Source organism: Palaemon carinicauda, chromosome 44 (genome assembly GCF_036898095.1).
Source record: "Palaemon carinicauda isolate YSFRI2023 chromosome 44, ASM3689809v2, whole genome shotgun sequence".
NCBI classification, from domain to species: domain Eukaryota; kingdom Metazoa; phylum Arthropoda; class Malacostraca; order Decapoda; family Palaemonidae; genus Palaemon; species Palaemon carinicauda.
Genome location: NC_090768.1, coordinates 7,891,788 through 7,919,718, shown reverse-complemented (window position 1 = coordinate 7,919,718; position 27,931 = coordinate 7,891,788). Strand labels below are relative to the sequence as shown.

The 27,931-nt window shown below is 42.3% G+C and overlaps 1 protein-coding gene across 5 annotated transcripts in view; it reads left to right on the top strand.

Moving 5' to 3' along the window:
• The first annotated feature begins 1,889 nt into the window (after nucleotides 1–1,889).
• LOC137634471 (intraflagellar transport protein 74 homolog) overlaps nucleotides 1,890–27,931 on the top strand; it is a 180,458-nt gene continuing 154,416 nt past the window's right edge. For 3 of the 5 annotated variants that reach the window (XM_068366887.1, XM_068366891.1, XM_068366890.1), the window contains exon 1: nucleotides 1,927–1,978. The gene's annotated coding sequence lies outside the window, so the exon portion shown is untranslated. Of the gene's footprint in view, nucleotides 2,110–27,931 lie in introns of all 5 variants that reach the window. The other 2 variants (XM_068366888.1, XM_068366889.1) reach the window with 2 other exon arrangements.

Here is a 27,931-nt window from a genome sequence, read left to right as displayed (position 1 = left end):
ATAACGACAGTCTAGACCATTCTTTAAACTGAACACCCAAGGGCAGTCTTATCCTGCTGCCGTGATTCCTATTATTATCAATTTCTGCTTCACTGTCTGTTGATTCTGGGTCAAGATTTCCTTGAAGTAGTCTTCCACGGTTATATTTCCTCCTGCCAGCAAATCTAGCTTCATCTATCTGTATTAGCTCTGCAGTGGTCCCGACCATCTGACCTTTTGTTGAACTATGTTAGTACAAACTTCAAGGCACATGTTATACCAGTAAATTAGTGTGGAATGAGATCGTCCAGTGATAACTTCAGCATAATTGATAGGGGTTTCACACACACACAAAAAAAATACACAATATCCAGAATCTGGCATAAGGAAAGTTTGCAATTCGTTTTATTATTTAAATCAGAGTAATGTAAAAAACTATTTCCAGTACGAGCACTTTTAAAAGTTTGACATCCTTTCACTGGACATCTCATTACAGGTACAAAACTTCCTTTCACTTTACGTCTTTTATTTTTCATAACACTTCCGCACTTATCACAATTAATGGCAACAACTTCAAGATCATCCAATAAATTCTTTTCACGTAAGTAGGCTACAGCTGTTTCTTCATTATAAATAACGTTCCTTACAAACTCTGCGTGAATCCACATTATATGGATTGTATTCCAAATAAATATTCCAAATGGATATTTCAAATTTAATTTTTTGAAGATTGGTTTATACTGGAATGCTGACGACTAGATATTTTGCAATGTTTAATTGTTAATAATGGATAGTTAATGGGTAAAAAACCCCGTAGTTTGCAAGTTTGTTGGGGAAATATGGGTTGTTATTGTGTAGATCACATATTGGAATGTAAACAACTCGGTAGATCACATATTGGAAGAGAAACAACCGGGTAGATCACATATTGGAAGAGAAACAACCGGGTAGATCACATATTGGAAGAGAAACAACCGGGTAGATCACATATTGGAAGAGAAACAACCGGGTAGATCACATATTGGAAGAGCACCAGCAGTTCTTGCACTAAGGTTCGAATCCTTGGCCAAGCAGAATTATGGTATATATATATATATATATATATATATATATATATATATATATATATATATATATATATGTATATATATATGTATATATATATGTATATATATATGTATATGTATATATATATATGTATATATATATGTATATATATATATATATATATATATATATATATATATATATATATATATATATATGTATATATATATATATATATATATATATATATATATATATATATATATATATATATATATATATATGTATATATATATATATGTATATATATATACATATATATATATGTATATATATATATGTATATATATATATATATACATATATATATATATATATATACATATATATATATATATATATATTTATGATAAAACTGCAGCCACACAATAATATAAGAAAATGTAGGAAATAAAACATTTTCATAAAACAGGGGACAAGGGGTGCCCATGTAGATGGTAATGTAATTATTGTATATTTTTAATTATTTAGAACGTGAGAATGATGGCTGGGGGAACTTATCATATGCCTGATTGGTTCAAAGGATCTGTTCTGATGCATTCAGAGGATACGGTTATTCTAACATCGTTCCAAGCGAATTGATTCAACATAGACTAATATGAAAAGATAGAGAAATTGATCATATACTATAAAAAAAAAATACGGTATTACATTAAACGATCAATAAAAATTCTAATGAATTACTTTAGACTTAAATACGTTATGTATGCTGCTATTAATGTTTGTCGTTATAAAATTAAAAAGAAAAACAATTTGCATTACTTTCTTGTATGCAAGCGGCAGAAGATCGTTTCCATGGCAACGTCACGCTATTTCCCAAACAAATTCCTGAACCTGAATCACAACTTTCCAAGGTCTCATCGTTTGCACATCATCAGTCGACCTCTTTCAAGTAACGTAAATTTTACTTTAAAAAATCGCCTGTCATTACGCACTGTAATACGTGAAACCCTCATTGATATATTCTCTGTCCAGCCATCTTACAGGAGCTGGCATAAACACTGCATGAATAACCAAACATAAGTAATTAGTGTAAGAGTCTAGGTTGGCTTAGACACATCACAGAATATGCCTGATACCAGGAACCATTATTGTTTTCTTTATTAGAAATACTATACTATAATTATTTTCAAATGTTATTTTTTATAGTGGAAATGGTATTTATAATGATATTTTGTTTAGTTGTGAAGACTTAACTACAATTTTTGGTAAACGTCGCCGATTGCTGCTTCAAAAACAATAAGAAAAAAGTATTCACTTAATTAAATTTAGCAATGTTGCGTATTTGACAAGTTAAACCTAATACATAGTGCGACTCAACAAATGTCATTAACAAAATTCTTTAAATAAGAACTATACTCATTTTTTTAATGAAGCGCATTTGCACCGAATCTCAGCGGTGCCCTTTTAGCTCAGAAAAGTATCCTGCTATCTGATTGGTTAGAATTATCTTGTCCAACCAATCAGCGATCAGGAAACTTCTCTGAGCTAAAATGGCACCCCTGCGAGTCGGTGCAAATCTGCCTCACTAAAAAGAACTGACTATAGTAGCCTAGATTGCTAACCTAATGTAAACCCCTTGTTAGGCTAGAGTTTGCTTACCGCAGGTCAAGATTCCATGTGCTTTAAAGTCTAATTAATGAAGATTTATATTGTTATTCAGTATTTTTATTATTGTTGTATTTGTTTTTCTATTGTTCTTTTAAGGTTTATACACTGCATTGACACATAAGTTAATATGATTGATTTTAAGGGATTTCCTAGATTACTAGACTGGGTTATGTCTGTTAGGGGTGCAGATATCTATGGTTATCTACGGATATGTCCCTGATTATACACGATATCTTAGGATAGTCATTCCGGGGGCTAGAAGCCTGTGATACCTGACGGTAATTCTCTTGTAATATCACTCGCAGATATATTATACAGTAGGAAGCTGCCGGAAGGATCTTCCATCAGGACGACGTGGCTATCTCACCCAAAAATAGATTTTTCCTATGTCAAAGTCCGTTTTTTTTTATGGTAAATCATATACTGGCGTGGATTGAGCAATTTCATTCCAACAATTACCTTGCATTGAATCCGGCTGTAAATCAGCCAAACTTTACAAGCGGAGAGAATTCACAGGTTTTGGAGATGGTTGTTGTATAGCTTATCTTAGTATTTTTAAATATTAAACTTAGCCGGTGAATATATAAATAGCTGACGTCTCCGTCGGTCGACAGATTCCAAAAACTCGCGAGCGATCGTCATGAAGGATGCCGGGTGTGCCCACCAGCGCCGACTATCGGCCAGATACCGCATATACTTCTCAACCAAACCAGTTTTTCTCTGTCGGTGTTAAAGACAACACTGATTCCGCTCGCGCTTGACCTCGAGTTTTCTACCGATTGGTGAAGTACTTGGTTTTGGTCTTATTGCTTTCGCCGTGTTGGATTATTCTATACTATCTTCAAAAGAAATGCTGTTGAAAGGAGAAGAAAAGTTTTTGCCCTTGCTTTTTTAATCTCGCTCTGGTTTTTCCATAGAGAAAAGATGGCCGACCCTTCCCTCAGTGTACGGAAGTGTGTTAAAGGCTTTTAGTAATTATTTTATCACTTTATAAATTATTGTTGATATTTATAGATTTACCTCTATATATTTTATATCTCACCCGCCTTTATTAGGCCTCTTCGATTAGCTTTCCATTTATACTAAACATCGAAGTAAATTTTATGTTTTTGTTTATATGCGGCCTTTACCTATTCTTTGTAGGCGGTCCTAACTTGGAAAACGAAGTTAAACAACGTTGAGCCCATTCAACTTTTATTTTTGTTTAGATTAAAACAGTTGCTCTGTAAGAGTGATGAGATGGATATTTTTAGAAAATATTTTAAGAAATTTATTCTTTGAATAGTCTTCGTGCTGTTTTTCAAAGATGAACTAACGTTTGGTTTATTTATGCTACGCAGTTTGCGCTCTATCGTTACGATAGAGAAAGAGAGAATCACGGTTTCACTTTGCAGAAAGAGTAAATCGATTTTGACGTTTTTTCATTCTTCTTTCAAACTGAAGTTTTTTAGATACTAATTTAAAGGAACATGTTGATTTTCAATTTCTGAGTCCTTTCAGTTTTTTCCTTTAGTCAAATAACCTGTTATTGACGATGGGTGAGTGGGCCATTCTCTTGTGAGTGACAAGAGAGAGGGAGAGAGAGAGAGAGAGAGAGAGAGAGAGAAAGAGAGAACGATCCGATCTTTATTCTCGTCCCAAGTCTCTGTACAAGGAGTTTGGGAGCGAGTAACGTTGTTCTCGCTTCAGTTTTTTTACTGTCGTCCCAAGTCTCTGTACGGGGAGAGAGGATAAAACGTTTTAGTTTTTATTCTCGTCCCAAGGCACTGTACGGTGAGAGATTGAAAACGTAGTCCTTAGTGAACTAGTGTTTAGTCTCATCCCCAGTTACTGATCTTTTTAACTTTATATATTTCTGTTTTATTCGATATATATGTATATGTTTATTGATTTTTGCATGTGTGTTTCATTTTGTACTAATGTGCTTACATTATACGACTCATTTCGCAATTCTAACCTTTTGATTTAAGGGAGAATTGTGTGCTTTAGGTAGAAATCAGTTTTATTCATGTCTAATGTGAAATTATTAAAAAATGTGATATCAGTGAAGTGCAAAAAACATGTTCTGTGTTGCGGAGGGTTCGTTTGTTCGTGCTTGTCACTTGCCTAGTCCGAGACCTCTTTCAGGCTCCCCTGCACCAGGGAGAAGGAATGTCGTAGGACCTAAGGGAGTGAGGAGTGTAAACCAACGAACAGACGTTCCCTCAAAGGTATCAGACGTTGCTCATCAAGCACGTCCTTGCCATAAGACAGGAGAGACGAAGTTTCTCCTCGTCTTCCGATGATTCGTCTCTTTAAAAGCCTGGGCGTAAAGTTTCGAGACGTTTGAAACGTTTATTAGTTCCTTCAGAACAAGTTCAACGTCTTAGCTGTAGTCATCATAAGAGTCCCGTTCATAGCGATGACGTTCATGTACAGACGTTTCTGCCGCAGACTCGACGTGACGTTGAGCGGTAGACACCGTAGACACAACGTGACATTGAGTGTCAGTCACCGTAGTCACGATATAGCATCGATCAGCAGTCACCGCTGTTACTACGTGACGTTTGAACGTCAGCCACCGCAGTCACAGGTTGATCCGAAGTGAAGTGTTTTGCAAGATATGCTGTTAAAGCTTTCTTCTTTAATAGAAGCTTTCGATCCTGTTCCTGTGCGAAAGGATCCTTTGCTTTTTGTACGTCACGGTTCTGGGATACGTGATTCGGGTCTTCAATCTTCTAGACGAGCTTTGTTACGCCACGCTGACGTTATCCCTAGTGACAGCTTTGCTGTTTAACGAGATGCGGAGCATAAATCTCGATGTAACTTTGATCGCTTTGAACGTCAGCCACCGCAGTCACAGCGTGACGTTGAGCTGCAGACACCGCAGACACGAAGTGACGTTGAGCGGTAGATACCGTTGGCATGACGTGACGTCGAGGGTCAGTCATCGTAGTCACGATATAGCATCGAACAGCAGTCACCGCTGTTACTACGGGACGTTTGAACGTCAGTTACTTCTGTCACGACGTGTAGTAGAATAACATTCTCTGCAGTCACAACGTGACATCGACCCTCCAACTTTAACTTCTATTCATATACAAGGTGTCAGGTTTTTCCTTCACGTCATTCTGAATATAAATCTCCTTCTCGCAAGACTTTAGATTTATCAGATGATGTGCCTTCTGAAGTAGTTGATGACCCCCTTTCAACTAATGTACCTTTGGGGAGTCATTCAGAAGAGGAGTAACCTAGGGTGGTCCAACAATCCCTTGTTTTTTAATTATGAATTTCTTTAGTGAAATTTTGTCCTACTCGTTTTGTAACGGCTGCTCCGCCGTCTGAGTTTACTCTTGGCATGACTTTCTTCGACTCCTACATTTACGAAGTCAGTTCTCTCTTGTTCTTCCAAGAGGGCCATGCTCTTACTGGGAGACTGGTTGGAATCCAGGAGAAGTTTAGGAAAGTCTGCTTTTGCTTTTCCTCCTTCTTAATTAGCTTCTCGCTCGGGCGTCTGGTGTGACACAGGAGAAGCTCGAGGAGAAGTTCTCGGCTTGGGAGTACCTGCCTCTGCCCAGGGAGACTTCTTAAGCCTAGTGGACTCTCCTCGTCGTCTAGCCATGAGACGCTCCAAGATTTTATGGTCTGCTTCAGAGCTAGACCATCTCCTGTTAGGAGTTTTTTTCGAGCGTTTGAAGTTTTTTATTTGTTGGATTGGTCACTAGGAGCCTTAAGTAAGAAGGTCTCTCCAATTGTCAATGTATTGCTGTACAATTATGTCATGCATGAACAAGGCTATCAGGGATGGCTCCAATGATCTGGCAGCCACGTTCACTGCAGGAACAAGGCTATCAGGGATGGCTCCAATGATCTGGCAGCCACGTTCACTGCAGGAGTACTTAAGATGTAAGTGCGCTCAATGTGTTCATTGTCAAGACAAAGTTCACGATGAAGACTACCAAATCTGTCTTGGCAGCAATAAGGGAAGGCGACTGGATGGTCTCTCTCGACCTTCAGGATGCATACTTCTACATCCCGATTCATCCAAACTTTCAACAACATCTGAGGTTTGTGGACGGGAAAGTAATGTACCAATTTCGAGCACTGTGCTTCGGCCTCATTCCTGCTCCTCTTGTTTTTACAAGGCCCTTGCAAAATGTAGCAAGCTTTCTACATTTTTTGAGGATTCAGAGCCTCCCTTTATTTTGACGACTGGCTAATCAGGGCGTCGTCATTAAATCGCTGTCTGGAGAGCCTCTAATGGACATTAGACCTAACCAAGGAGCTAGGTCTCATAGTGAACGTAGAGAAGTCATAACTTACAGTACTCCATCCCAGACTATTCTTTATTTGGGATTGGAGATACAGTGTCGGATTTTTCGGGCCTTTTCGTCTCCCACAAGAATGGAACAAGCTCTGTTAAAAGTCCTTCACTTGCAAGAGAAAAGCAGTTGCTTTGTAAGAGTTTGAACGAGCCTCGTGGGAACTCTTTCATCGCTGGAGTAGTTTTTCTCTCTGGGGAGACTCAACCTTTGCCCTCTCCAATTTCACCTAAACCATTGGAACAAGGAGAAGGGCTTAGAGAGTATCTCTTTCCCAATCTCCAACTCAGTCTAGACATGTCTGACTTGGTGGGACAGCAACATCAGACTTCGAGAAGGTCTTTCTCTTGCGATCAAGAACCCAAACCATGTGTTGTATTCAGATGCATCGGATTTGGGTTAGGGAGCTCCACTGGACAGTCTGGAATGCTCGGGTCTTTGGTCCACGGATCAGAAGGAACTCCATTTAAGACAAGTAACATCTCTCCTTTGGCGAGATTTGTGCAAGGAAAAATGAATGTCTTGGCGGACTGCCTCAGCAGAAGAGGACAAGTCATCTCCATGGAGTGGACGTTGCATAAGACTGTGTGCGAGAAGCTATGGATGACATGGGGTCAACCCACCATAGATCTTTTTGCGACTTCACTGACAAAGAGGCTCTCGACTTACTGCTTTCCAGTTCCAGATCCAGAGGCAGCCCACATATACGCTTTCCTGCTGGACTGGTCTCACCTGGACGTTTATGCCTTTCCACCTTTCAAGATCCTAAACAAGGTGCTGCAGAAGTTCACCTCTCACGAAGGGACCAGGTTGACGTTGGTTGCTCCCCTCTGGCCCGCGAGAGAGTGGTTCACAGAGGTACTTCTATGGCTGGTAGACGTTCCAAGAAGTCTGCCGTTACGGATGGATCTCTTGCGACAGCCTCACGTAAAGAGATTTCATCAAAGCCTCCCCACGCTTCGTCTAACTGCCTTCAGACTATCGAAAGACTCTCTTGAGCTCGAGGGTTTTCGAAGGAGGCAGCTAGAGAGATCGCGAGGGCTAGAAGATCCTCTACCATCGGGATCTATCAGTCGAAATGGGAGGTATTTAGAGACTGGTGCAAGTCCTCCTCTATTTCCTCTTCCAAGTGCCTCTGTAGCGCAGATTGCGGATTTTCTGCTTTATCTGAGAAACGGTCGCTCCCTCTCTGCATCCACCATTAAAGGCTACAGAAGCATGTTAGCTTCTGTTTTCAGGCATAAGGGTTTGGATCTTTCTAATAACAAAGATCTCCAAGACCTGCTTAAGTCTTTCGAGACTGCCAAGGAGCGTCATATTTCGACTCCTGCTTGGAACTTGGACGTGGTCCTACAGTTCCTTATGTCAGACAGGTTTGAACCATTAAATTCAGCTTCCCTGAAGGATCTTACCCTCAAGACACTTTTTTTGGTGAGCTTGGCTTCGGCTAAAAGGGTTAGTGAGATACATGCTTTTAGCAAGAACATCGGCTTCTCCGTTAATAAAGCAGTATGCGCTCTTCAACTTGGTTTTTTGGCCAAGAATGAACTTCCGTCTCGTCCTTGGCCTAAATCATTTGAAATCCCCAGTCTTTCTGAGATTGTGGGGAATGAAGTTGAAAGAGTGCTGTGCCCCGTTAGAGCTCTTGAATTTTGTTTATCCAGAACTAAACCGCGACGAGGTTGTTCAGAGGCTTTATGGTGCTCCGTTAAAAAGCCATTTTTGCCCATGTCTAAGAATGCGTGGTCTTATTTTATTAGACATTTGATTCGGGAGGCACACTCATTTAAGTGAGAAGGATCATAATTTACTTAAAGTCAAGGCTCATGAAGTTAGAGCGATAGCAACTTCTGTAGCGTTTAAGCAAAATAGATCCATTAAAAGTATTATGGACGCGACCTTTTGGAGAGGCAAGTCGGTTTTCGCTTCATATTACTTGAAAGATGTCCAGACTCTTTATGAGGACTGCTACACACTGGGACCATTTGTAGCAGCGAGTGCAGTAGTGGGTGAAGGCTCTACCACTACATTCCCTTAATCCCAATATCCTTTTAATCTACTCTTGAAATTTTTAATCATATTTTGGGTTGTACGGGAGACTAAGAAGTCTTTCGCAATCTTTTTGATTTGGCAGGTGGTCAAAATATTGTTTCTTGAGAGCGCCCAGATTAAGGGTATTGATGAGGTCCTGTTATAGGGGTGTTCACCCTGGATATAGCAGCTCCTGGGAGTCTTTCAGCATCCTAAGAGGATCGCTGGGCTTCGTGAGGATAGCGGACTAATGAGGCAGAGTAATCATCAGAGTCAGCTTCCTTACCAGGTACCTATACTTAAGTTTGTTTTTTGAATAGTTGTCAAAAACTCTTGAGCATATACGCCTTTATTGTTTTAATACTGGTCTCTACCCACCACCATGGGTGTGAATCAGCTATTTATATATTCACCGGCTAAGTTATATTTTCCTTATAAAATAAATTTTTGAATATACTTACCCGGTGAATATATAAATTAAAGGCCCTCCCTTCCTCCCCGATAGAGACCCTACGGACTGAGAAAAACTGGTTTGGTTGAGAAGTATATGCGGTATCTGGCCGATAGTCGGCGCTGGGGGGCACACCCGGCATCCTTCATGACGACCGCTCGTGAGTTTTTGGAATCTGTCGACCGACAGAGACGTCAGCTATTTATATGTTCACCGGGTAAGTATATTCAAAAATTTATTTTATAAGGAAAATATCATATTGTAGTCTAGGTATTATTATAGTTCTGATCAGGGCAACATTTTCTCTAGTCTATTTTAGGTGTTACAGTTTTAGCCAACATCGGGTATTTAATATATCGGTCGTTATATCTTCTTCCTGAGATGAAGTTACGAAAGATTACTCCAGTCTGTCGGAAATTAACGATTATGAAGACAACCATGTACGTGCTAACAGTACAGTGCAACTGTTGATTATATGCTTTTGTTGGGAATTTGATTTTTGGCAATGCATTGTGGGTAAAATGCTTGATCACCCTTTCTCATTTTGCTCTGAATTGTAGGTGGGGTGAAATGCAGAAACCTAATTGGTTTCATTGTTTCAGATTTCATCGAATTTGAATAATGTAAAAACAGCGATACATTCGTGTTTATTCGTAATTATGATAATATATTTGTTGTTAGCCAAAAGTTACGAATACAGTACCGTGTGTAGGAAAGCATGTATCGCTTGCCAAAACAGGAGCAAGGAGATACTGGTGTTAAGAGTGAAGCGAGCCACGGTGGGGTAAAGACCAATTGAAGGAAGTGGGTAATGGTATACCGTAATTGAAGTAACACCAAAATATTCGCCCACATGGCTAATGTTCGTTGCGAATTATATACCGCAAGGAGATGCAGTAATGTTAAATTGTGAGTTAAAGGAGCCACCGCAGATAAAAAATCAATTGAACTAGGTGAATATTTAGATAATTGAAGTGATATGGAAGTGACCAAAATGCATACTAAACCATGGATTTCCAACTGTGGAATTCTAATATTGTTGTTCTTTAGGGGTGTCCTGTATCTCTAAGATTACTCATTTGCAACAAAAATAAAGGTAAAATTAGGTGTAAAGACTCTGTGTAAGATGGGGGTATATTTTCGTATTAAAAATCCAATGTTGGCCGAAACAGTAATTTTAAATATTTAACTTAGCCGGTGAATATATAGCTGCAACTCTGTTGCTCGACAGACAAAAAACTGTACAAAAAAACTCGCCAGCGATCGCTATACAGGTTGCGGGTGTGCCCATCAGCGCCAACTGTCGGCCAGATACCAAACTCCATGTAAACAAAGACTCAATTTTCTCTCTGTCGACGTGTCGACAAGACGTACTTTACTCGCTGTTGAAACCTGGAGTTTTTCCCATCATCTTTGGTGAAGTACTATATTCTGGTTTGAGCTTTCGCAGTGCAGGTGTTTTATCTTCATCTTAAATCTTGAACTCGTTTTGGATAGATTTAATTTTTGGTGACAAAGAGAGTATGGACTTTCTTTGACTTTTAAATGGCCGACCCTTCCCTTAGACGGAAGTGTGTTTAGGCTTTTAGTAATTATCTTATCACGTTATAAATTAATTATAGATTTTCCTCTTCGATTAACTTTCCATTTATAATAAACATAAAAAATAAATTTTAATGTTTTGTTTATATGCGACCTTTCCTGAGAGTAGGCGGTCCTAACTTGGAAACCGAAGTTAATCAACGTTGAGCCCTTTAAATCGTAAATAGCTTTTAAAGAGCTAAGGATTTAAAACTTTTTAAATGAAATATTTTATGAAAGAATTTCTTTGAATAGTCTTCGTACTGTTTTCAAAGATGAACTAACGTTTAGTTTATTTATGCTACGCAGTTTGCGCTCTATCGTTACGATAGAGAGAGAGTGTATCACGGTTTCACTTTGCAGAAAGAGTAAATCGATTCTGACGTTTTGTTCATTCTTCTTTCAAAGCTTAAATGTTTTAAATTCTATTTTAAAGGAACTTTTTAATTGAAAAACCTTTCAGTTTTTTCCTTTGGTCAAATAACATGTTTTTTTTGACAAAACGTAATTGGGCTCTTCTCTTAGGTGCGAAATCAAGAGAGAAAGAGAGAGAGAGATAGAGACGGAGGGAGAGAGAGGAGAGAAAACGTTCCGTTCAAGCGGGTAACGTTGTTCTCGAGTTACTCTCGTCCCTAGTCTCTGTACGGGGAGAAAGGATAAAACGTTTTTAGTTTTATTCTCGTCCCCAGGCAATGTACGGTGTGAGATTGAAAACGTAGTTTTGAATGAACTAGTGTTTATTCTCTTCCCCAACCACTGAATTTTTTTTATCTTAAAAGATGTTTACTGTTTTTTTTTTTTGCTGGTATTTATGTGCTTGCATTATACGCCTGATTTCGCATTTACTACCTTTTGATGAGGGTAGAATTGCGTGCTTCAGGTAGAAATCAGTAAAAGTTTCGATTTCAGTGAAATAAGTGCAAAACAGAAAATCGTAGTGATAAAGTGATATTGCGCAAAGTGTTACAGTGTTGCGTCTGAGGGTTCGTCTGTTCGTGCCTGTCGTTCACCTAGTCCGGGACCTCTTGCAAGCTCCCAAGCCCAGGGGAGAAGTAATGTCGTACGACTTATGGGTTCGAGAGGCCTTGATCAGCGAACAGACGTTTCCCTCTATGGTATCGGGTGTATCTTACCAAGATCTCCCCTACCATAAGGCGAGAGAGACGTTTTTCTCCTCGTCATGCGAAGGCTTTTCGCATAAGAAACCTGTAACAAGGTTTCGAGACCCTTAAGCGAAAGTCAGTCCTTTCAGGACAGGTCCAGCGTCCTGGTTGCAGCCATTAGGACAGCTCTGACCCTATGCAGTCATCGGAAAACTGCTCGCCGCCTAACAAAAGCGTAACACAGACTCCGAGAGTCTTTTTTGTTGGCAAAGTGTTGCGGTCATAGACGTTACCCTCGTCTCTTACCGCAACCATTTCCGTTGATCCTTAATGGGTTGTACGGCAAGACATGCAGAATATGCTTGCCTCCCTTATGGAAGACTATTCTGCCGATTAGTCCGTTGAGTCTAGCCGTTTATCTCATCGATATCCTGGCTTTCAGCCAACCTAACGTTCCTTTGTGCATCCTGTTGACGTTGGCGTAGCTAAGTCACGTCAGTCAGGTTGTTTAGAACCACACTCGATGCGGTCTCGTGTGGATTTTCAGCCACATTTGGACGTTAGGCCACTTGCTGATGCTCCTGTTGACGTTCAGGACGTTCGCTAACAATCGGAGTTGACTTGTTTTGACGCTGTGCGTCAACCTCCACATTCTAGAGTTGTTTTGACTGCTCAGTCTAGGCAGTCAAAGCAGTCTCGAGTGGACGCTGTGCGTCCTCACGCACCTGTTGTTGTTGACAGTTCAGTTGTTGACAGTTCACAGACTGTCAAGCAGTTACATGACGTTGCGTCCTGGTCCGCTACTAATGCACCAGTGTGTGTGGACTCTGCTTGTAAAGCATTGCCACCACGGTAGGTCTCTCCCTTGCTTGAGACTCAGCTTTTATCGGACAAGGTTCCTTTAGATGAGGAAGTTGCTGTTCCCCCTCCTACTGATATTCCCTTGAGGACTCTGTCAGACGGAGAGGAGCCTAAAGCTGCTTAGCCCTCTATGGACTTTAATTAAATCATGCTGATTTTTAAGGATCTTTGTCCGGATCTTTTTGTAACTGCTGCTCCTCGTTCGCCTAAACGTCAGAGCTTACACTAGGCCTAGCTACTTCGAAGCCGTTGTTTATAAGCTAGTGCTCTCTCGCTCTCCTAGAGAGCTTTACGTCTGCTAGGCGACTGGTTTATCACCAGGAGGAGTTTGGGGGATACAGCCTTTGCTTTCCCTTCTTTTAAACTGGCTTATAGAGCGAGAGTGATATGACACGAGAGAAGTTCTCGGCTTGGGAGTTCCTGCCTCTGCCCAGATAGACTTCTCAAATCTCGTAGACTCTCCCTGGCGCCTGGCCAGGAGACGCTCCAAGTTTTTTACAGGTCAACTTCACAGCTGTTTTCGAGCCTTTGAAGTTTTGCTGTACAATTATGTCATGCTTAAACAAGGCTTTCAGGGATGGAAAGCGGTACCGCCTCAGTTGCTAACCCCGTCTGTTGCCGCACCTGCTCCCGTAGACCCTAAATGGGCTTTGCTGCAAGACATGCAGTCCAAGCTTGCGTCCTTGATAGAGGACTTTAATGCGGAGAAGGTTGCTGCCGAACCTTCTGGCCAACAACCTTCAACCGGTCGGTTGTGCGTCCTGTTGACGCTGAGGTAACCTTCTCGCGTCTACCAGTTGAGGTGGTTCCTCCACCGATGCGACCCAGTGTGGGTTGCCAGCCGCACGTTGACGTTAAGCGACGCTCGGAGGTGGTTGTTGACGTTCAGGACGTGCAACAACCATCAGAGGTGACTTGTTTTGACGCGGTGCGTCAACCTCAGCAACCCGGTATGGTGTTGACTGCACAACCCAGACGGTCTAGACAGTCTCGGGTGGACGCTGTGCTTCCTCGCGCACCCATGGTTGTTGACAGTTCACAGACTGTGCAGCAATTCCATGACGTTGCGTCCGGCTCCGTCACGCATGCACCAGTGCGACCGGACTCAGCGAGCCAGACGTTGCCCACTCCGTTGCCGTTTCCTCATCAGTTTTCGGATGAGGAACTATCTGATGAGGACGTTGCTGAACAACAAGACGATCAGCCCCCAGAATAGATCAAGCCCTGCTATCCATCCAGAAGATGCTGAAGAAGGAACGCTGCTCAGTCAGGCTGTGGATGAGTCTGGTGGGGACGCTGTCATCCCTGGAACAGTTTGTATCACTAGGAAGACTACACCTCCGTCCTCTTCAATACCATCTGGCTTTTCACTGGAAAAAGGACAAGACGCTAGAAGCGGTCTCGATCCCGATTTCCGGAAAGATAAAGTCTTGTCTGACTTGGTGGAAGGACAATATCAACCTAAGAGAGGGTCTTCCCCTGGCTGTTCAGACTCCCCACCACGTTCTCTTCTCGGACGCATCGGATTTGGGCTGGGGCGCGACACTGGACGGTCGGGAATGCTCAGGTCTGTGGAACTCGAGTCAGAGGAGCATGCATATCAACTGCAAGGAGCTGTTGGCAGTTCATCTGGCCTTGAAAAGCTTCGAGTATCTCCTTCGAGGCAAAGTGGTGGAAGTAAACTCGGACAACACCACGGCCTTGGCGTACATCTCCAAACAAGGAGGTACCCACTCACTGACGTTGTACGAGATCGCAAGGGACCTGCTCATCTGGTCAAAAGGTCAAGACATCTCCCTAGTAACGAGGTTCATCTAAGGCGACTTGAACGTCATAGCAGATTGTCTCAGTCGGAAAGGGCAAGTAATTCCAACCGAATGGACCCTCCACAAGGATGTGTGCAAGAGACTTTGGGCCACTTGGGGTAAACCATCCATAGATCTCTTTGCAACCTCGCTGACCAAGAGGCTTCCAATCTATTGCTCTCCAGTCCCGGACCCAGCAGCAATACATATAGATGCTTTCCTCCTAGATTGGTCACATCTGGATCTCTACGCATTCCCACCGTTCAAGATTGTCAACAAGGTACTGCAGAAGTTCGCCTCTCACGAAGGGACAAGGTTGACGTTAGTTGCTCCCCTCTGGCCCGCGAGAGAATGGTTCACCGAGATACTTCGATGGTTAGTAGACGTTCCCAGAAGTCTTCCTCTAAGGGTAGACCTTCTACGTCAGCCACACGTAAAGAAGGTACTCCAAAGCCTCCACGCTCTTCGTCTGACTGCCTTCAGACTATCGAAAGACTCTCGAGAGCTAGAGGCTTTTCGAAGGAGGCAGCCAGTGCGATTGCTAGAGCAAGGAGAGCGTCTTCCATTAGAGTCTACCAATCGAAGTGGGAAGTCTTCCGAGACTGGTGCAAGTCAGTTTCTGTATCCTCGACCAGTACCTCTGTAGCTCAAATAGCTGATTTTCTCTTATACCTGAGAAAAGGACGATTCCTTTCAGCTCCCACTATCAAGGGCTACAGAAGCATGTTGGCATCGGTCTTCCGGCATAGAGGCTTAGATCTTTCCAACATAAAGATCTGCAAGACCTCCTTAAGTCTTTTGAGACCACCAAGGAGCGTCGTTTGGCTACCCCTGGATGGAATTTAGACGTGGTACTAAGATTCCTCATGTCAGACAGGTTGGAGCCATTACAATCAGCCTCCCTGAAAGATCTCACTCTTAAGACTCTTTTCCTGGTATGCTTAGCCTCGTCTAAAAGAGTCAGTGAGATTCATGCCTTCAGCAAGAACATCGGATTTTCGTCGGAAAAAGCCACTTGTTCGCTGCAACTTGGTTTTCTAGCCAAAAATGAGCTGCCTTCTCGGCCTTGGCCTAAATCTTTCGATATTCCCAGCTTATCGGAGATCGTAGGCAATGAACTAGAAAGAGTCTTATGCCCTGTTAGAGCTCTTAAGTTCTATTTAAAGCGTACTAAACCTTTACGAGGCCAATCTGAAGCTTTATGGTGTTCAGTTAAGAAACCATCCTTGCCTATGTCAAAGAATGCTTGGTCAGACTTTATCAGATTGTTAATACGAGAAGCTCATTCACATCTGAGTGAGGAAGACCGAACTTTGCTTAAGGTGAAGACGCACGAAGTTAGAGCTGTAACAACTTCCGTGGCCTTTAAGCAAAATATATCTCTGCAAAGTATAATGGACGCAACCTATTGGAGAAGCAAGTCAGTGTTCGCATCATTTTACTTGAAAGATGTCCAGTCTCTTTACGAGAACTGCTACACACTGGGACCATTCGTAGCAGCGAGTGCAGTAGTGGGTGAGGGCTCAACCACTACAATTCCCTAATTCCATATCCTTTTAATCTGTCTCTTGAAATGTTGTTTTTTTTGGGTTGTCCGGAAGGCTAAGAAGCCTTTCGCATCCTGGTTGATTTGGCGGGTGGTCAAAGTCATTTCTTGAGAGCGCCCAGATTAGGGGTTTGATGAGGTCCTGTTGTATGGGTTGCAGCCCTTGATACTTCAGTTCCTAGGGGTCTGTCAGCATCCTAAGAGGATCGCGAGGCTCCGTAAGGAAGACGTACTTATAAGGCAGAGTAATGGTCTAAGTCGACTTCCTTACCAGGTACCTATTTATTTTGTTTTTGTTATTTTGATAACTTCTAAAATGAAATAAAAACTCTTAGCTCATAAGATGTAAACATATTTAACTGGTCTCTACCCACCACCCTGGGTGTGAATCAGCTATATATTCACCGGCTAAGTTAAATATTTAAAAATGATATTTTAATTATAAAATAAATTTTTGAATATACTTACCCGGTGAATATAAATTAAACGACCCTCCCTTCCTCCCCAATAGAGACGCAGTGGGATGAGGAGAAAATTGAGTCTTTGTTTACATGGAGTTTGGTATCTGGCCGACAGTTGGCGCTGATGGGCACACCCGCAACCTGTATAGCGATCGCTGGCGAGTTTTTTTGTACAGTTTTTTGTCTGTCGAGCAACAGAGTTGCAGCTATATATTCACCGGGTAAGTATATTCAAAAATTTATTTTATAATTAAAATATCATTTTTACCATATGTTCATATGAAATTTGCAGTAAAAATTACTGATACCAGCAGACCCTAGTTGGCTCTTTCTCTAGTTTTAATTGGATACTTTATAGTAAAATGTAAATTAGTTTTTTGAAATAGTGAATTAGGCTACTTTATTCCAATTAAATTGGAAAAAAATGTTTGAGATACATACTGTACAGTGTATGTCTAAAACCAAAATTGTCTGATCTTGGTGCAAAATTGACATCTATTTTATTAGCTTAGGTACTTACTGTAGGGTATAATTACCCAACAGGGACTGGCAATATCCTATCTTTACTAAGGATGCTGTGTCCTAGGAAACTGAAGTAATAATCTTATTCATTATTACTGATAACCACTTTGTACACAAACTGTGTTCTTGGCTACTCTCTCTGCATCAATTCCATCCCCTGAATGTAGATCTGGTGTTGGTGAATCCCTCAATAGAGATTTAGCTAAAATTAGTGCATGGTGCAAATTATGGGGTATGAAGTTGAATCCTAACAAAACTCAAAGTATGATTGTAAGTAGGTCAAGGACGGTGGCTCCTCAACATCCGGATCTCAGTATTGATAATGTTTCTTTAAATTTGTATGACTCCTTTAAAATTTTAGGTGTGATTATCAACAGCAAATTTACTTTTGAGAAACACATTAGGTCTGTGTCTTCTTCAATTGCACAAAAAATTGGCTTATTGAGAAAGTCTTACAAGATTTTCGGTGATCAATCTATTCTGAAGAAGTTTTTTAATTCTTTCATTCTACCTTGTTTTGAGTATTGTTCTCCTGTCTGGTGTTCAGCTGCTGATTCTCATCTTAATTTGTTGGACAGAAACTTCGGTCTATTAAATTTCTTATTCCTGATCTAGATATTAATCTTTGGCACCGTCGTTCAATTAGTTCATTATGCATGTTGCATAAGATTTTTCATAATACTGACCATCCTTTACATTCAGATCTCCCTTGACAATTCTATCCTTTTCGTAATACTAGGCAGGCAGTTAATTCTAATAGCCAGGCCTTCTCCATCATGAGGCTCAATACTACACAGTATTCTAGAAGTTTTATTTCAGCTGTTACCAAGTTGTGGAATGATCTTCCTAATCGGGTAGTTGAATCAGTAGAACTTCAAAAGTTCAAAGTTGGAGCAAATGTTTTTATGTTGACCAGGCTGATATGAGTCTTTTTATAATTTATATATGACGTATCTGTTTTGACGCTGTTACTGTTTTTAGAATGATATGTTAATTTATTCTCGTCATTTATTTATTTCCTTATTTCCTTTCCTCACTGGGCTATTTTTCCCTATTGGAGCCTTTGAGGTTATAGCATCTTGCTTTTCCAACTAGGGTTGTAGCTTGGCTAGTAATGATAATTAATCATATGCTACCTGACTGTTGCTGTAGATTTAAAGTTTATATTGACATCAGAATTAAATTTGACTTGACATTAAAATTCAACCAGTCGTTGTGACATGGCAGAGGAATTAATGACATTGAACCAGACTAATCCCTAGAGATACTCAAGGTCCCTTTTTTTTCTCTCTGGGATCCCTCCTAATTTGATACATGTAATAGAAAGGAATGTTGTTAGAAGTTGTAGAGTGAGTAAAAGGATTTATAGCTTGATGGCCTCGGGTAACAATGTGAATAGATAAAGGAGGTATTTACTGTAGTCTCACAATCAAAACAATTACCTATTGCCGGACTAATTATCCAAGTTCTTTACATTACTGTAGTTTAATATTATTGGCATTGCAGACATTGCTATGAGCCTAGGTCTATTGGATTGTTATCTGTGCACTTAATAGTTTGCTGAAGTAGATGGCTTCTTTGACCTTGTTATAGATATTAGCAAGAGAGGGTTTGAAAGATGAGAGCAGGTTATTGTGTCTGGAAATGACTAGGTACATTTAGCCCAACTTACATCAATGAGAGGGGAGAAGAATGCATCTTTCCTTTGGTCTTAACATGTCATTCTATGCCAAGTTTGAATTTTTGTTTTCTGTTGTTACATTTATTGCAGTCATCAGTAAGTCTGGGGTCCAAGGTCATGGCATGGTATCCTTGGATTGATTAGAATACATTGGTTATAGTGTTGTAGAGTATCAATAAAGTACTTATTACAGATTTAGGCAAGTCTCTAATTTTGAGATTATGGGATTTTTACCAACTATTTTAGGTTTTGAGTATAGTCATTTATGAGATTTTAAAGGTTATTTACATTAGTTGACGATATATTATCATCATTATTTCCTCCCGTGCCTATTGACGCAAAGGGCCTCTGTTAGATTTTTCAATATTTAACTTAGCCGGTGATTATAATAGCTGCAACTCTGTTGCTCGACAGAAAAACTCTACGGAAAAATTCGCTAGCGATCGCTACACAGGTAGGGGGTGTACTCAACAGCGCCATCTGTCGTTCAGATACCCAGTACTCATTGTAAACAAAGAACTCAATTTTCTCTCTGTCGGGCTACCGGCAAGACCTACTAATTTGCTGTTGCTAACTGGATTTGTTTTCACAACTATTTGGTGAAGTACACTATTCTAGTTTTGAGCTTTCGCTATGCAGGTGTTTTATCTTCATCTTAAAACTTGAACTCGTTTTGGATAGATTTAATTATGGTGACAAAGAGAGTATGGACTTTCTTTCACTTTTAAATGGCCGACCCTTCCCTTAGACGGAAGTGTGTTTAGGCTTTTAGTAATTATCTTATCACGTTATAGATTTTCCTCTATATATTTTATATCTTTCCGCCTTTATTAGGCCTCTTCGATTAACTTTCCATTTTTTATAAACATATAAAAATAAATTTTAATGCTTTGTTTATATAGACCTTTCCTGAGAGTAGGCGGTCCTAACTTGGAAACCGAAGTTAATCAACGTTGAGCCCTTTATATCGTCTTTAGCTTTTAAAGAGCTAAGGATTTAAAACTTTTTAAATGTAATATTTTATGAAAGAATTTCTTTGATAGTCTTCGTACTGTTTTCAAAGATGAACTAACGTTTAGTTTTTTATGCTACGCAGTTGTTGACGTTCAGGACGTTCAACATGCGCTCTATCGTTACGATAGAGAGAGAGTGTATCACGGTTTCACTTTGCAGTAAGAGTAAATCGATTCTGACGTTTTGTTCATTCTTTCTTAGCTTAAATGTTTTAAATTCTAATTTAAAGGAACTTTTTATTTGAAAAACCTTTCAGTTTTTTCCTTTAGTCAAATAACATGTTTTTTTGACGATATATAATTGGGCTCTTCTCTTAGGTGCGAAATCAAGAGAGAAAGAGAGAGAGAGATAGAGACGGAGGGAGAGAGAGGAGAGAAAACGTTCCGTTCAAGCGGGTAACGTTGTTCTCGTGTTACTCACGTCCCTAGTCGCTGTACGGGGAGGAAGGATAAAACGTTTTTAGGTTTTTATTCTCGTCCCCAGGCTATGTGCGGTGAGAGATTGAAAACGTAGTTATATGAACTAGTGTTTAGTCTCTTTCCCAGCCACTGATTTTTCTTTTTATCTTAAAATATGTTTTCTGTTTTTTGCTGGTATTATGAGCTTGCATTATACGACTAATTTCGCAATTACTACCTTTTAATGAAGGGTAGAATTGCGTGTTTCAGGTAGAAATAAGTGCAAAACAGAAAATCGAAGTGATAAAGTGATATGCGCAAAGTGTTACAGTGTTGCGTCCGAGGCGCAAAGTGTTACAGTGTTGCGTCCGAGGGTTCGTCTGTTCGTGCTTGTCGTTCACCTAGTCCGGGACCTCTTACATGCTCCCAAGCCCAGGGGAGAAGTAATGTCAAACGACTTATGGGTTCGAGAGGCCTTGACCAACGAACAGACGTTTTCCCTCTATGGTATCGGGTGTATCTTACCAAGATCTCCCCTACCATAAGACGAGAGAGACGTTGTTTCTCCTCGCCATCCGTAGGCTTTTCGCATAAGAAACCTGTCACAAGGTTTCGAAGCCCTTAAGCGAAAGTCAGTCCTTTCAGGACAGGTCCAGCGTCCTGGTTACAGCCATTAGGACAGCTCTGACCCTATGCAGTCACCGGATAACTGCTCGCCGCCTAACAAAAGCGTAACACAGACTCCGAGAGTCTTTTTTTGTAGGCAAAGTGTTGCGGTCACAGACGTTACCCTCGTCTATTACCACAACCATTTCCGTTGATCCTTAAGGGGTTGTATGGCAAAACATGCAGTATATGCTTGCCTCCCTTATGGAAGACTATTCTGCCGATTAGTCCGTTGAGTCTAGCCGTTTATCTCATCGATATCCTGGCTTTCAGCCAACCTAACGTTCCTTTGTGCTTACTGTTGACGTTGGCGTAGCTTAGTCACGTCAGTCAGGTTGTTTAGAACCACACTCGATGCGGTCTCGTGTGGTTTTTCAGCCGCATTTGGACGTTAGGCCACTGTCTGATGCTCCTGTTGACGTTCAAGACGTTCACAAACAATCGGAGTTGACTTGTTTTGACGCTGTGCGTCAACCTCCGCATTCTAGAGTTGTTTTGACTGCTCAGTCTAGGCAGTCAAAGCAGTCTCGAGTGGACGCTGTGCGTCCTCACGCACCTGTTGTGGTTGACAGTTCAGTTGTTGACAGTTCACAGACTGTCAAGCAGTTGCATGACGTTGCGTTCTGGTCCGCTACGAATGCACCAGTGAGAGACTCAGCTTTGATCGGACAAGGTTCCTGTAGATGAGGAAGTTGCTGTTCTCCCTCCTACTGATATTCCCTTGAGGACTCTGTCAGATGGAGAGGAGCCTAAAGCTGCTTAGCCTCCTATAAACTTTAATTAAATCATGATGATTTTTTTAAGGATCTTCGTCCGGATCTTTTTGTAACTGCTGCTCCTCGTTCGCCTAAACGTCAGAGCTTACACTAGGCCTAGCTACTTCGAAGCCGTTGTTTTTAAGCTAGTGCTTTCTCACTCTCCTAGAGAGCGTTACGTTGGCTAGGCGACTGGTTTTTCACCAGGAGGAGTTTGGGGGATACAGCCTTTGCTTTCCCTTCTTTTAAACTGGTTTATAGAGCGAGAGTCTGATATGACACGAGAGAAGTTCTCGGCTTGGGAGTTCATGCCTCTGCCCAGATAGACTTCTCAATTCTGGTAGACTCTCCCTGGCGCCTAGCCAGGAGACGCTCCAAGTTGTTTACAGGTCAACTTCACAGCTGTTGTCGAGCCTTTGAAGTTTTGCTGTACTATTATGTCACGCATAACAAGGCTTTCAGGGATGGTAAACGGTTCCGCCTCAGTCGCTAACCCCGTCTGTTGCCACACCTGCTCCCGTAGACCCTAAATGGGCTTTGCTGCAAGACATGCAGTCCAAGCTTGCGTCCTTGATAGAGGACTTAAATGCGGAGAAGAACCTTCTGGCCAACAACCTTCCAACCGGTCGGTTGTGCGCCCTGTTGACGCTGAGGTAACCTACTCGCGTCTGCCAGTTGAGGTGGTTCCTCCACCGATGCGACCCAGTGTGGGTTGCCAGCCGCACGTTGACGTTAAGCGACGCTCGGAGGTGGTTGTTGACGTTCAGGACGTTCAACAACCAGCAGAGGTGACTTGTTTTGACGCAGTGCGTCAACCTCAGCAACCCGGTAGGGTGTTGACTGCACAACCCAGATGGTCTAGACAGTCTCGGGTTGACGCTGTGCTTCCTCGCGCACCCATGGTTGTTGACAGTTCACAGACTGTGCAGCAGTTCCATGATATTGCGTCCGGCTCCGTCACGCATCCACCAGTGCGACCGGATTCAGCGAGCCAGACGTTGCCCACTCCGTTGCCGTTTCCTCATCAGTTTCGGATGAGGAACCCTCTGATGAGGACGTTGCTGAACAACAAGACGATCAGCCCCCAGCCCTGCTATCCATCCAGAAGATGCTGAAGAAGGAACGCTGCTCAGTCAGGCTGTGGATGAGTCTGGTAGGGACGGTGTCATCCGTGGATCAATTTGTGTCACTAGGAAGACTACACCTCCGTCCTCTTCAATACCATCTAGCTTTTCACTGGAAAAAGGATAAGACGCTAGAAGCGGTCTCGATCCCGGTTTCCGAAAAGATAAAGTCTTGTCTAACTTGGTGAAAGGACAATATCAACCTAAGAGAGGGTCTTCCCCTGGCTGTTCAGACTCCCAACCACGTTCTCTTCTCGGACGCATCGGACGTAGGCTGGGGTGCGACATTAGACGGTCGGGAATGCTCGGGAATATGGAACTCGAGTCAAAGGACAAAGCATTTCAACTGCAAGGAGCTACTGGCAGTACGTCTGGCCTGGAAAAGCTTTAGGTCTCTCCTTCAAGGCAAAGTGGTGGAGGTGAACTCGGACAACACCACGGCTTTGGCGTACATCTCCAAGCAAGGAGGGACCTACTCTCTGACGTTGTACGAGATCGCAAGGGACCTCCTCACCTGGTCAAAAGGTCTAAACATATCACTAGTAACGAGGTTCATCCAAGGCAACTTGAATGTCATGGCAGATTGTCTCAGTCGGAAGGGACAAATAATTCCAACAGAATGGACCCTCCACAAGGATGTATGCAAGAGACTTTGGGCCACCTGGGGCCAGCCAACCATAGATCTCTTCGCAACCTCGATGACTAAGAGGCTCCCAATATTTTGCTCACCAATCCCGGACCCAGCAGCAGTTCATATAGATGCCTTTCTCCTAGATTGGTCACATCTAGATCTATATGCATTCCCTCCGTTCAAGATTGTCAACAAGGTACTGCAGAAGTTCGCCTCTCACGAAGGGACAAGGTTGACGCTAGTTGCTCCCCTCTGGCCCGCGAGAGAATGGTTCACCGAGGTACTTCGATGGCTAGTAGACGTTCCCAGAACACTTCCCCTAAGGGTGGACCTTCTACGTCAGCCACACGTAAAGAAGGTACACCAAGGCCTCCACGCTCTTCGTCTGACTGCCTTCAGACTATCGAGAGACTCTCGAGAGCTAGAGGCTTTTCGAAGGAGGCAGCCAGAGCGATTGCTAGAGCAAGGAGAACATCCACCCTTAGAGTCTACCAATCGAAGTGGGAAATCTTCCGAAACTGGTGCAAGTCAGTATCCGTATCCTCGACCAGTACCTCTGTAACTCAAATAGCTGACTTCCTCTTATATCTGAGGAAAGAACGATCTCTTTCAGCTCCCACTATCAAGGGTTACAGAAGCATGTTGGCATCAGTCTTCCGTCACAGAGGCTTAGATCTTTCCAACAATAAAGATCTACAGGACCTCCTTAAGTCTTTTGAGACCACGAAGGAGCGTCGTTTGGTTACACCTGGTTGGAATTTAGACGTGGTACTAAGATTCCTTATATCAGACAGGTTCGAGCCGCTACAATCAGCCTCCCTGAAAGATCTCACCTTAAAGACTCTTTTCCTGGTATGCTTAGCCACAGCTAAAAGAGCTACATGTTCTCTACAACTTGGTTTTCTAGCCAAAAACGAGCTGCCTTCTCGACCTTAGCCAAAATCGTTCGATATTCCAAGCTTATCGTATGGTTGGAAATGAACTAGAAAGAGTCTTATGCCCTGTAAGAGCTCTTAAGTTCTATTTAAAACGAACTAAACCTTTACGAGGCCCGTCTGAAGCTTTATGGTGTTCAGTTAAGAAACCATCTTTGCCTATGTCAAAGAATGCTTTATCCTATTTTATCAGACTGTTAATACGAGAAGCTCATTCCCATCTGAATGAGGAAGACCAAGCTTTGCTGAAGGTAAGGACACACGAAGTTAGAGCTGTCGCAACTTCCGTGGCCTTTAAACAAAATAGATCTCTGCGAAGTATAATCGACGCAACCTATTGGAAAAGCAAGTCAGTGTTCGCGTCTTTTTATCTTAAGGATGTCCAGTCTCTTTACGAGAACTGCTACACTCTGGGACCATTCGTAGCAGCGAGTGCAGTAGTGGGTGAGGGCTCAACCACTACAATTCCCTAATTCCATAACCTTTTTAATCTTTCTCTTGAAATGTTTTTATTGTTGTTTTTGGGTTGTCCGGAAGGCTAAGAAGCCTTTCGCATCCTAGTTGATTTGGCGGGTGGTCAAAGTCATTTCTTGAGAAGCGCCTAGATTAGAGGTTTTGATGAGGTCCTGTTGTATGGGTTGCAACCCTTGATACTTCAGCTCCTAGGGGTCGCTCAGCATCCTAAGAGGATCGCGAGGCTCCGTAAGGAAGACGTACTTAAAAAGGCAGAGTAATTGTTCAAGTCGACTTCCTTACCAGGTACCTATTTATTTTGTTTAGTTATTTTGATAACTTCTAAAATGAAATAAAAATTCTTAGCTCATATGATGTAAACATATTTTGCTGGTCTCTACCCACCCCCCTGGGTGTGAATCATGTTATTTTCATTAGTAAAATAAATTTTTGAATATACTTACCCGATGATCATGTAGCTGTCAACTCCGTTGCCCGACAGAATTCTACGGACGGGATACGCCACCGATCGCTATACAGGAGGGGGGTGTACTCACCAGCGCCATCTGTGGTCAGGTACTCCAGTACTTCTTGTCAACACCACCTCAATTTTTTCCTCGGTCCACTGGTTCTCTATGGGGAGGAAGGGTGGGTCAATTAAATCATGATCATCGGGTAAGTATATTCAAAAATTTATTTTACTAATGAAAATAACATTTTTCAATATTAATCTTACCCGATGATCATGTAGCTGATTCACACCCAGGGAGGTGGGTGAAAACCAGTATACATGATAATCAAGAAGCTAAGTATCCCGTATTTCATTTTTATTAGTTATTCAAAATAACAAATAAAATCGATAAGTACCTGGTAAGGAAGTCGACTTGAACCATTACTCTGCCTTTAATAAGTACGTCTTCCTTACTGAGCGCAGCGGTCCTCTTAGGATGCTGAACGACTCTTAGGTGCTGAAGTATAAAGGGCTGCAACCCATACTAAAGGACCTCATCACAACCTCTAACCTAGGCGCTTCTCAAGAAAGAATTGACCACCCGCCAAATCAACTAGGATGCGGAAGGCTTCTTAGCCGACCGTACAACCCAAAAACAACAATAAAAGTATTCAAGAGAAAGGTTAAAAAGGTTATGGGATTATGGGAATGTAGTGGCTGAGCCCTCACCTACTACTGCACTCGCTGCTACGAATGGTCCCAGGGTGTAGCAGTTCTCGTAAAGAGACTGGACATCTTTGAGATAGAATGATGCAAACACTGACTTGCTCCTCCAATAGGTTGCATCCATAACACTCTGCAGAGAACGGTTCTGTTTGAAGGCCACTGAAGTAGCCACAGCTCTCACTTCATGTGTCCTTACCTTCAGCAAAGCAAGGTCTTCTTCCTTCATATGAGAATGAGCTTCTCTAATCAGAAGCCTTATGTAGTAAGAAACTGCGTTCTTAGACATAGGTAGTGAAGGTTTCTTAATAGCACACCATAAGGCCTCCGATTGTCCTCGCAAGGGTTTTGACCTTTTAAGATAGTACTTAAGAGCTCTGACAGGGCAAAGAACTCTCTCCCGCTCGTTACCTACCATGTTGGAAAGGCTAGGTATTTCGAACGATTTAGGCCAAGGACGTGAAGGAAGCTCGTTTTTGGCCAAAAAACCGAGCTGTAAGGAACATGTAGCCGTTTCAGATGTGAAACCTATGTTCCTGCTGAAGGCGTGAATCTCACTTACTCTTTTGGCTGTTGCAAGGCAAACGAGGAAAAGAGTTTTTAGAGTGAGGTCCTTGAAAGAGGCTGACTGGAGAGGTTCAAATCTTGATGACATAAGGAACCTTAGGACTACGTCTAGATTCCAGCCTGGAGTGGACAACCGACGTAATTTAGAGGTCTCAAAAGACCTAAGGATGTCCTGCAGATCTTTGTTGGTGGAAAGATCCAAGCCTCTGTGGCGGAAAACCGCTGCCAACATACTTCTGTACCCCTTGATCGTAGGAGCTGATAGAGATCTAACATTCCTTAGATGTAACAGGAAGTCAGCAACTTGGGTTACAGTGGTACTGGTAGAGGAAACTGCATTGGCTCTGCACCAGCTTCGGAAGACTTCCCACTTAGATTGATAGACTCTGCGAGTGGATAGCCTCCTTGCTCTGGCAATCGCTCTGGCTGCCTCCTTCGAAAAGCCTCTAGCTCTTGAGAGTCTTTCGATAGTCTGAAGGCAGTCAGACGAAGAGTGTGGAGGCTTGGGTGTACCTTCTTTACGTGAGGTTGACGCAGAAGGTCCACTCTTAGAGGGAGAGTCCTGGGAACGTCGACCAGCCATTGCAGTACCTCTGTGAACCATTCTCTTGCAGGCCAAAGGGGAGCAACCAACGTCATTCGTGTCCCTTTGTGAGAGACGAACTTCTGAAGAACCCTGTTGATGATCTTGAACGGCGGGAATGCATACAGGTCGAGGTGGGACCAGTCCAGCAGAAAGGCATCCACGTGAACTGCTGCCGGGTCTGGAATCGGGGAACAGTACAATGGGAGCCTCTTGGTCATCGAGGTAGCGAACAGATCTATAGTTGGCTGACCCCACAGGGCCCAAAGTCTGTTGCACACGTTCTTGTGAAGGGTCCACTCTGTGGGGATGACTTGACCCTTCCGGCTGAGGCGATCTGCCGTAACATTCATATCGCCCTGAATGAACCTCGTTACCAGCGTGAGCTTTCGACTTTTTGACCAAATGAGGAGGTCCCTTGCGATCTCGAACAGCTTCCTCGAATGAGTCCCTCCCTGCTTGGAGATGTACGCCAAGGCTGTGGTGTTGTCGGAGTTCACCTCCACCACCTTGTTTAGCTGGAGGGACTTGAAGTTCATTAAGGCCAGATGAACTGCCAACAACTCCTTGCAATTGATATGAAGCGTTTCC